General features: G+C 39.4%; 1 long non-coding RNA gene across 1 annotated transcript; it reads left to right on the forward strand.

The window, feature by feature from the left end:
- The first annotated feature begins 785 nt into the window (after window positions 1-785).
- Window positions 786-2,625, forward strand: LOC116567622. The gene is made up of 2 exons (XR_004276279.1): window positions 786-879; window positions 1,946-2,625. It is a non-coding gene; the product is annotated as an uncharacterized LOC116567622 (long non-coding RNA).
- Window positions 2,626-10,537: the final 7,912 nt, after the last annotated feature.

The raw sequence follows: 10,537 nt of genomic DNA on the forward strand, positions 1-10,537 counted from the left end.
TTATTTAAGTTTAGCAACAATGTACAAAAGAGTGATTCTTATAAACCGTAAGTGGAAACAGAAATTGGCAAGAGCAAATTAGAGGAATGGGTATAATTGAAAATTTAACATCTACTTATAGATGATTAACTTGGAGAGTCTCTTCAACATTTAACCAAGTAGACACACACACAAATCCCCATAGATGAAGTATTTATACAGCAAATAGTGCAAACAACTTCAATGCTCATCTAAAAGGAACAGGATATCAAAATCACACTGTGCTCATAAGGTGGATACTATGAAGCTGTGAAAATGAATAAATGACAGCTACACAGATCAACTTGAATAATACGCAAAAATAATGTTTAAAGAAGAGAGCAAGTGTAGATGAGAGTCTCAAGTATTATGCCATTTCTGTAAAGTTAAAACCATACACAACACAATATTTAACCAGTGACGATTACCAGCATGGAATAAAGCATGAAGGAATAATTTTAAATTTGGTGTAAACCAGGTTGATTGTAATCACTAAATTAACATTTGGGAGTAAAGAAAGGATGTTGGGATTGGGAGTATGGTATCCAAGAATAAGAGGCTAGGGTCCTGAGTGGCAATTGGTGGTAGGAATAAACCCACACCCTCATTTCTAAGCAGCCCTATTACAAGCTGGGAGTAGCTATCCTGAGTTCCCATGGAGGAAGGCAGGGAGGGAGCAGCTGCCAGTCACCACCGGTCACAGGACCATGTGGGTGGCAGGAGGCAGTCCCCTCATGCCCAGGTTCTGTCTCACAGGCTGAGGGCAGAGCCCAAAGCCAGGATAAAAGGGCCTCACGGTCAGGGCACCTCTATACCCTCCTCTCCTGAGGTGCTGACAAACCCAGTGCTGCCTGTGGACCGGTAAGTGTCCCTTGGGACTGAGAGCAGAGCCTTTCACAGAGGGAGCTCAGACCAGAGCAGGGGGCAGGGGGCAGGGGGCAGGGGGGATTAGGGCCTTTGCAGTGCATGTGTGTGTGTGTGTTGGCAGGGGGGGGGGTGACAGTGAGTAGAGGATGAGATTGGGTTCGTGTTAGCAAAGAACAAGCCACAGGGACACTGAGGGACGGGCAAGGAGCAAGGAAGGCTGGGAACATGAGCAGGAGCAACTGTGTGAGTGTTGACAGTACTCTAGAAAAAACAAACTGATCTGTAGTTGTTGGTCTCTGGTTGGAAGAATTTGCAGCATCTACCACCTTACCAAGCTGCAACTGTTGTCAAAAGGGAGGCTTATCTTTGAAAGCGTTAACTATCCCTCCCGGGAAAAGTAAAGATGGGAACAGGGACACTCAGCCAGCAGAGAGGAAATCACAGCTGACTGACTTATTTAAGCACTCAGACAAAAGGGCTTCAGAGTTAGAGTAGAACAACTCAAATCTTGATGCTGAGGTGTTAGTTTGAGGTGAGTGTGTGCAGGATACCAGAGCACTGGGACCAGTCAGAGGCCTGGTGCAAGTCCCAGTTTACAGTAAGTTATCTTTTGCCTCAGCTCATTCTTCCAGCCAATCTCCAATGTCCTTTGCGGGTGTGAACTTCTATGTCCCTACTGGACCGGGATATCTAGAAAGTTCTCCAAGAGGGAATGACTGTTTTCCCCAAAGAAGCAATTCCATTTCTAAACTGCTGCTTAGATTAAGTATTTCCGTGATTTTTGCTGTAGAATTTCTCCTCTAGATGTTTGATTTTGAGCACTTTTCCTTAGCATATTTTGACTTCAGTTCTCTAATTATATAACAGATGAAGCACTTCAGAGATGATATGAGAGCATTCGGAGAACTGGTAGAAATAATTAAAGTTTCTCTGTTGGCTTAACCAGGACTCCATTTAAACTGTTCATCAAATAAAGGCACTGGAAATGAAATTGCAGACAGGAAGGAGTGGGGCAGGGGGTCTCTGGGTCCTGGTCTGACTGTGTAACTCTCTCCCTCAGCTCCTGACCCCGCCAGCCCAGATGTCCTGCCAGCAGAACCAGCAGCAGTGCCAGCCCCCTCCCAAGTGTCCCACCCCCAAATGCCCCCCAAAGTGTCCCCCAAAGTGCCCCCCAGTCTCTTCCTGCTGCAGTGTTAGCTCTGGGGGCTGCTGTGGCTCCAGCTCTGGGGGTGGCAGCTGCTGTAGCTCTGGGGGTGGTGGCTGCTGTAGCTCTGGGGGTGGCGGGTGCTGCCTGAGCCACCACAGGCGACACAGGTCCCACCGTCGTAGACACCAGAGCTCTGGCTGCTGCAGCCAGCCCTCAGGGGGCTCAGGATGCTGCAGCCAGCCCTCGGGGGGCTCTGGCTGCTGTGGAGGAGGCAGCAGTCAGTCCTCTGGAGGCTGCTGCTGATGGGGACCCTGAGGCAAGGAGAGCAGACCTGGAAGCACAAACTGCTGAGAACATCATCTTTCTTCTGCTAGGCCTGCCTCAGAGTCTGAGAATTCCCAGAGAAGACTGAACATGCAAAGACAATATGGCAACCCTGGGGTCTAGAAATTGACCCTCTCCTGCATCCCTGTGTGCTGGCCTTGAATTCTATTCCCATGTCAAAGCCTTAAGCAATTCTATGTCACAACTTCTCACACAGTGCTGTCTCACTGATGTGAAACAATAAAACTGGGAATCTACTCAACATCTGATTCTGGAATGATTGTTTCCTACTTGGGTTGCCACTGTATTCCTCTACCCTGTCCTCTGCAGGCAGTGGCCTTGGTACCTCAGGGGCCAGAGGAGCACTCTGGCCTAAATTGAGGTTAATGGAGGTAGAGTATGAAAGACAAATGCTTCCACTCTGTTTTGTACCAGGCCCTGAAGCAGATTGCTGTGATTCAGTGTTTGGTGTCTTTTTGTAAACATAAATGTTGAGTTTCTGGTCACATTTGGGACCTTAACTCCATCTCTGCATATTCCCCTTCCTCTGTGTACTCATTCTGCTATTCTTAATCTACCCACCAAATATCCTTCCTCCTCTACCATTCATACACACACACAGAAAAGAAAAAGACAAAAATCATATTAACAAAACAAAAGAAGAAAAAATAGACATATTTTGAAAATACACATTTCCTGCTCACCTCTCCTGTACTTCATTTAGGTCCAGGTACATCCAGAAGTAAAAATTGCTGTTACATTCACCTTCCAGCAAATCTTGCCTCTTTTTTCCTCTTCTGCTTCCACTAAAACCTCAATACGCTTTTCCTTCAAACACAGTCCCTATGCCACATGTATAAACTTGTCACTCTACTTCTGAGAAGCAGGGGCTCTGTACAGAATAAAGCACATGCTTCTTAAGTCCTATATTTAAGACCTAATAGAAAGTGTTTCCAACTTAGTTTCTAAAGTTAGCCCTTCATGGTGCCCCAAGAAACCTCAGTCCCCTGCCGCACTGAACAATTCACTTTACATCGAGTGAACTCAGACTTGCTTATCATCTTGATGCCTTTTTATCTGTGAAGTCGTAGAATTTACTATCTGTAGCTTGGTATCTAGAACATTTTACATCCTCAATAAAGGGTAGCTCCTAATGTTATTGCTATCGTTTTGGCACTGCTGTTACTATTACTACTACTACCATTCTCAGTACCACAACTACTGCCACCATCACTACTCTTAGCAGCATTACTTCTACTGTCTGAAGTCCAATTCCTTCCCTGCCATCTGGACATTTTGTAATTCTATTCCCTCCTTGAAGGCCCACTTAAAATATCATCCTTCTATAAAGCCTTCTCTGCTCCCCTAAGTACTTCGTTAAGCAGGTGGATGTTAAACAGTTTGACTAGAACCATCAGATTAACCAAGCTTAGCTTATAGTTGTCACACAAATAGAACTTTTTAATATTATGCTATTGTGGGATGCCTGGGTGGCTCAGTGGGTTAAGCCTCTGCCTTTTGCTCAGGTCATGATCTCGGGGTCCTGGGATTGAGCCCCACATCGGGCTTTCTGCTCAGCAGGAAGCCTGCTTCCCACCTCTGACTGCTTGTGATCTCTGTCTGTCAAACAAATAAATAAATAAAATATTTTTAAAAAACTACTATGCTGATGTGTTTATTGGAATGATCTTCTAATTCCTAAAGGTCCAGGAAGACCTAGTGACTTTACAACTCTTTCCAAATAAAGGAAAGTAATCTGTCTTTTTTTTTTTTTTTTAAGATTTTATTTATTTGACAGAAAGAGACACAGTGAGAGAGGGGAACACAAGCAGGGGGAGTAGAAGAGGGAGAAGCAGGCTTCCCGCTGAGCAGAGAGCCCAATTTGAGGCTCAATCCCAGGATCCTGGGATCACGACCTGAGCTGAAGGCAGACGTTTAACAACTGAGCCACCCAGGTGCCCTGTGATTTGTTATTTTGAAGCACAAACCCAGTCTCAGTTTGGAAATTAGGATATCCAGTGTGAGAAAGAGTCACAATGCCAGACTTGGTCTTATGGCACATTTGTCAGTTCTGTGGGTTGACTGATCACAGCATGTGAAGGGAGCCTGGTCCTCCCCATTCCCTGCCTGACATTTGTTGTTTCTTCTAACTTTCTAAACACACTTCTGACCACTGCATGGTCACTGGGGGAAGGGGAACAGTCTCACATGCAGGTGTAATTTTCTTCTGATGATGGATCCCACAAGTTAGCAGATTTGTCTCTGTCTCCTGCTCTCATGGACATCATTTTAGTGTCTTCCCCTTATCTGTAATGTGAGTGATGTCTTTCTCATAGTAGATCACTCTAAGGTCACACCTAGTTCCATAATCTTCTCTTAGACAAGGGATGAAATGGCTCAAGACCAGTTGTTCATTCCACTGTGATGGCTGTTTGGTCACAGGAAGTGTTAGTACATCATTTGACCCACACTTGCAGAGGGACCTGCTTAGGTGACACAACTGATCTCATTTACTCACCATTTCCTGTGTATGACTTTGGGAATCCCTGAACTCAGGCAGACATCTAGCCAGCTCCTTCCTGGGGAAGAATTAAGAGAACAGGGTCCTGAGGTCCTAATACTAGGAAATTCCTTATTCCTTTTGTCTCTCAGCAGTCTAGTTATCTTCTCCACCTACCACAATTCCCAGACTGGCAAAGTACTCCTCTCTGTCTGTGACTTACACAGTTAGACCCATACTTGAGACTGGTGAAAATCAGATAACTGAATACAATAGAAGAATTCATACAAGGATTTAAAATGTGATAAAGCAGGTGTCAATCAATAGGAGAAAGATTATTGTTCAATATATAGAGCTAGGGAATTTGCTTAATTGAAAAGGAAATATAAATCTTCATTTAACATCATATGCAAAGATGAGTTCCATGGGATTAAGTAGTTAAACATTTTGGGGAAAATTAAGTAATAAAGGAAAAAGTACCTAGAGCCAAGTGTTTATTTTATTTCAGAATAGAAAAAAAATTCCTAGTATAAACATAGCTAAAGAAATCTCAAGGAAAAATAGATATAAATACATACATATGAAATAAGATGTTTTGGGGACACCTAGGTGGCTCAGTCGTGATCCAGGCTTCTAAGATGGAGTGCCGCATCAGGCTCCCTGCCTGGTGGGAAGGCTGCTTCTCCCTCTGCCCACTCCCCCTGCTTGTATTCCCTCTCTCGCTATCTCTCTCTCTGTCAAATAAATAAATAAAATCTTAAAAAGAAAGAAAGAAAGAAAGAAAGAAAGAAAGAAAGAAAGAAAGAAAGAAAGAAAAAGATGTTTTGTAAGACAAAATACAAAGGCAAATTTTGAATATTTTAATATATATGATGTATAATGAACTAATACCTTACTTTATAAGTATGTATAAAATTTTGTGTATAGTTTTTTAAACAAAATATTTTATACAGATGTTTAATAGTATAATGAACAATGGTATATATATTCTCTATTCAAATTTAAAAAATAAAACATTCTAAAGATAACTAAAACCATCCCCCTCATATATCTCTTCTACCTAGAGATGTTCACTATTCCATATTTTTTATTTTTCCTTCCTGTGTATTTTATATGCCTTACTGTATTTATTTTAACTTACAATTTATTTATAATAAAATTTTAAAAATATAACATCCACTTGCACTTCAATAGAATTTATTTGTATTTAAACTATATTTTCTTTATAATTTATTTAGCATTAAATTATAACGTATTTTTAACTTTCTAAATGTGAAAACATACCCCATGTCTTTGCTACACTTACCTACATAGATATAGCTGACTCTATCTCATTTCATTTATTTTCACTATTGTATGCTATTCTAATGTAAAAGTACTCACACTTTACCTATGCATTCACCTGCAGCTGGATGTTTGTTTTGCTGCCAGCTCTATAAATAATCCTGCTTTTTTGAACATTCTCACACATACCTTTTTGTATCCAGTCCATAGATTTAGGAGTGGGATTGGTGGGTCTTCAAGTTGTCTGTTTTTAGCCTGACTAGATATTGCCATATTGCTCCTCAAAGTCATGCAAATGCATATTCTTACCATAGGTTATGGGAATTTCTGTCCTTCAACAGTGGTTACAATAATAAATACTGTCAAGATTTTAATTTCTTGCTAATATAATGGGTTTGGAATTGGATACCATAATGGCTTTTTCTTGCTTTTCTCTGATTCCTCTTAAGGTTGGAAAGCCTTCTCAGAACTTGTTGGTTATTTAGTTTTCCCCCTCTGGGAATCGATTTCTTGTGACTTTCCCTCATTTTTCCTTCTTTGCTTTCTTCTCATTGGTTTGTAAGGTTATTTATATACTAACTTGTTGTCAATTTTATGTGTTGCAACTATCTTCTCATAATCTATATTTTAGATTTTCACTCTTTCTGACATTATTTAATGAAAGACGATTTGATTTTTGTATAACCAAATGTTTTCTCCTTTCTGCTTATGTTGTATTTGTCTCTGACATGCACTTGTTTGTATTATTTAGGTGACCCCTCTCAACTAAATCTTTATAAGGTCATTATATAAAATAATTCTTGAAATTTTTAATAAATGTTCATTTTCCACGTTAGGTCTTCCCAATTATGGAACTGACTTTTGTTTATTATGTGAGGTAGTGGTATTAACTTATTGCCCAAATGGATAAACAGTTGGCATAGCACCATCTTTTTTGAATTGCTTACCCCACTTTTCTGTAATCCTGCCTATGACATGGTTCAAGTATTATTATGTATGCAAGTTGATTTTTAATTACAGTACCCTCTGACATCATTCTTTCACCAATAGCCCATGGTCCTCATTTCAACCACCTTATATTGCTTGATATTTTGTGAGTCAAGTTCTCACATTTTGTTCTTCTTCATGGGTATCTTATCTATTCTTGGACTTTTGTTCTTTTATGTTAATCATAGAATCAGCTTGTAAAATTCCTTTAAAGTTCCTGTGGTGATTTCATTGGAATTGCATGGAATCCAAAGATTGAGTTAGAGAGAACTGACGTCTTTAAGACAATGTTGTCCTCAAATCATGGACATGACATCTCCTTCTATTTGCTGTGGCAGACTTTAATGTCTTTCAGTAGTTTTCCAACTTTCTCCACTTCTACATCTTTTGAGACATCTATTTTTAGATATATGTTTGTTTTTGTTGTTATTATGTATGGTTTTATTTTTAAATAATATTTTTTAAAGATTTTACTTATTTATTAGACAGAGGTCACAAGCAGCCAGAAAGGCAGGCAGAGAGAGAGAGAAGAAAGCAAATTCCCTGCTGAGCAGAGAGCCCAATGATGCGGGGCTCAATTCCAGGACCCTGGGATCATGACCTGAGCCAAAGGCAGAGGCTTTAACCCACTGAGCCACCCAGGGGCCCCTTAAATAATATTTCTAATTGTCGTGGTATAATATATGTGTTCTGCAGCAGCTTCAGTTGAGAAATATCTTTTCATGATTAAATATAGAAACACAAAGTAATTTTAATCACTATATATTTCTTTGCATGCCTATATTACAATCTATTATAGGTATTGAGGTTTTTCCAAATTCTCATATTATAAATATAATAGTCAACATCCTTGAGTATTGAGATATTCACATTTTTGTGATAATATCTATAGAAGAGAAGTCCTATACTTGGAGTTGTCTGGTCAAACTTATGTACATTTTGTGCTTTAATCATTTTATTCATCAGTAAATATTATCTGAATGAATGGACCAATAATTTGCCCTAAAGAAAGGTAAAAGATATTCCCTATTTACATTTTATCCATACCACCCTTATCCTTCCACATCTAGTCAGTTTAAAAACTTTTAAATCTTTGCCTATTTGATATGAATGCATGTATTTGATAGAATAAAACAAAATGTCTTTTTTCCTAGGTTTTCTAAACATTTATTGGTTATATATAAAAATCTAACATTTTTGTTGCCTGTTTATCTCTTTGGTATTATTTCCATTGGGATTTTTTTCTCCTTGTTAATTTGTAAAATATAATTGCATATCAACTATTTTAATCTTACTCATGGAATATATGTTATAATTTTACTCTTAATCTGTCATTTCCCTTTCAAATCTGTTTACATGTTGTTCTTTTCCACATGAGTAGTTTTATTTGGAAGTGGATAAACATTGCATTTTCCTTTTATATTATAGTTTTAGGGGCCACCAGGCTTAAGAAATAATTAACTACCCTTTCTTTACTACTTTAAGACTATTATCTAATAATGTGTGTTACAAAAAATAATTAGATGGGTGTAAAAATGATTCATGAGTTTACTTGTTTCTGGTTTAGGAACATAAAAAGAAAATAAAACTTAGTATGAAGTGCACGGTGATTCTATAAGAACTAAACGCTTTCAACAATTTACTACGCAGCTACTAGATTATAGATAGACACAGTCAAAATAAATTAGAAAATATTAATCACAGTTATTTCTATAACTTTCCAATGTGAGACATATTGCAGTACTTTTAATTTACCTTCTATTTCCACTCTAGATCTCATACCCAATCCCTGATAAGAGAAGACTAAAAAGTAACCATTTGCTTAATAACTTTTTCTCTTAATAAGTTGAATATCAGTCATTGACACCAAATAGTCAAGGCAAGCAGACAAGTCCTTACAAAGTTCCTAATAAGCTATTAAGTTCTCACCCAGATCTTAATCAAACTGATGGATAGTTTTGAGTACCACAGTGCTAGAGGCACCAGCCATATGAACCCTCAGGCCAATTACCTTAAGAATCAGTGCTCAGCCCCTGAATAAGACTTACCTGTGTGAGCCAAGCACATTCTCAGGCAACATATGGCCAGACCTCTGCAGGTTAAGGTCTTCACCACGCGTGTCTGCATGTTATAGGTCTTATGCTGATGGCCTAAGTCATATAGAAAAACTATCTGTAAATTCTGAAGTCTTATGCAAATGCTGCACTTGACCAAAAAAGAAAAAAATCTGTTGATTGCCACAGCATGCATATAGAAGTTGATTAAGGACAGCCATCAAAAGAAATGAAATCTTGCCATTTGCGACAACATGGATGGAACTAGAGCATATCATGCTTAGTGAAATAAGTCAAGCAGGGAAAGACAACTATCATATTATCTCCTTGATATAAGGAAGTAGTGATGCAACATGGGGGCTTAAGTGGGTAGGAGAAGAATAAATGAAACAAGATGGGATTGGGAGGGAGACAAACCATAAGTGACTCTTAATCTCACAAAACAGACTGAGGGTTCCTGGGGGGAGGGGGGTTGGGAGAAGGGGGGTGGGGTTATGGACATTGGGGAGGGTATGTGCTTTGGTGAGTGCTGTGAAGTGTGTAAACCTGGTGATTCACAGACCTGTACCCCTGGGGATAAAAATATATGTTTATAAAAAATAAAAAAATTAAAAAAAATATGAAAAATACAAATTAAAAAAAAGAAGTTGATTAAGGAAAATGACAATGATGATGACAATGATGGTTTTTGGTGTGCATAAACTGTGCAAAGCAAAGTTGTATGAATTTCAGGTATGTTATCCCATTTAACACTTCTAACGAACTCATGAAGCAGAGGTTATCAGAGTCACCATTTCACAGATGAGGAGACTAGGGCAGAGAGGTTAAAAGATTTGCCCTAAGTTATATAAATAGTGTCAGAGTTAGAGTTCATGCCCAGCATGTCTGACATCAGAGTCCCAAACCTAACTCCTAAATAATTTTCCCAGCTCGAGTTGATTTTAAGAGGTACATCAGTTTTGGAATGTGAGCTCAGTATAACACACACCTAGAGCATAGAGACATTTAGAAACAGACACAGACACAGACGCCTGTTCAAATGCACATTCCCAATGGCAAAGTGATAAGGAACATATGTGAAAAAGCTTGGAAGCATCTTTGTTTCATTGTTCAATCTAGGAGGCCTAGAGCTAATGAATTAACATTGCAGGAGGGAGAAGGGGAAGGTGAGGGGGGACCAAGACCCAAGAAAGAGAATGAGAGTCAGGAATCACTGAGGAAAATAAGGTGGCTGGTGATGTGAGAATTTACCCTCTACCCCATTTCTAAGTGGTCCTATTACCAGCTGGGAGCAGCTGCCCCAAGCGCTGTGGAAGGTGGCAGGAAGGAGCAGCCAGTTACCACCTGTCACAGGAA

The sequence above is a fragment of the Mustela erminea genome, chromosome 10, assembly GCF_009829155.1.
Source record: "Mustela erminea isolate mMusErm1 chromosome 10, mMusErm1.Pri, whole genome shotgun sequence".
In the NCBI taxonomy this organism is placed as follows: Eukaryota; Metazoa; Chordata; class Mammalia; order Carnivora; family Mustelidae; genus Mustela; species Mustela erminea.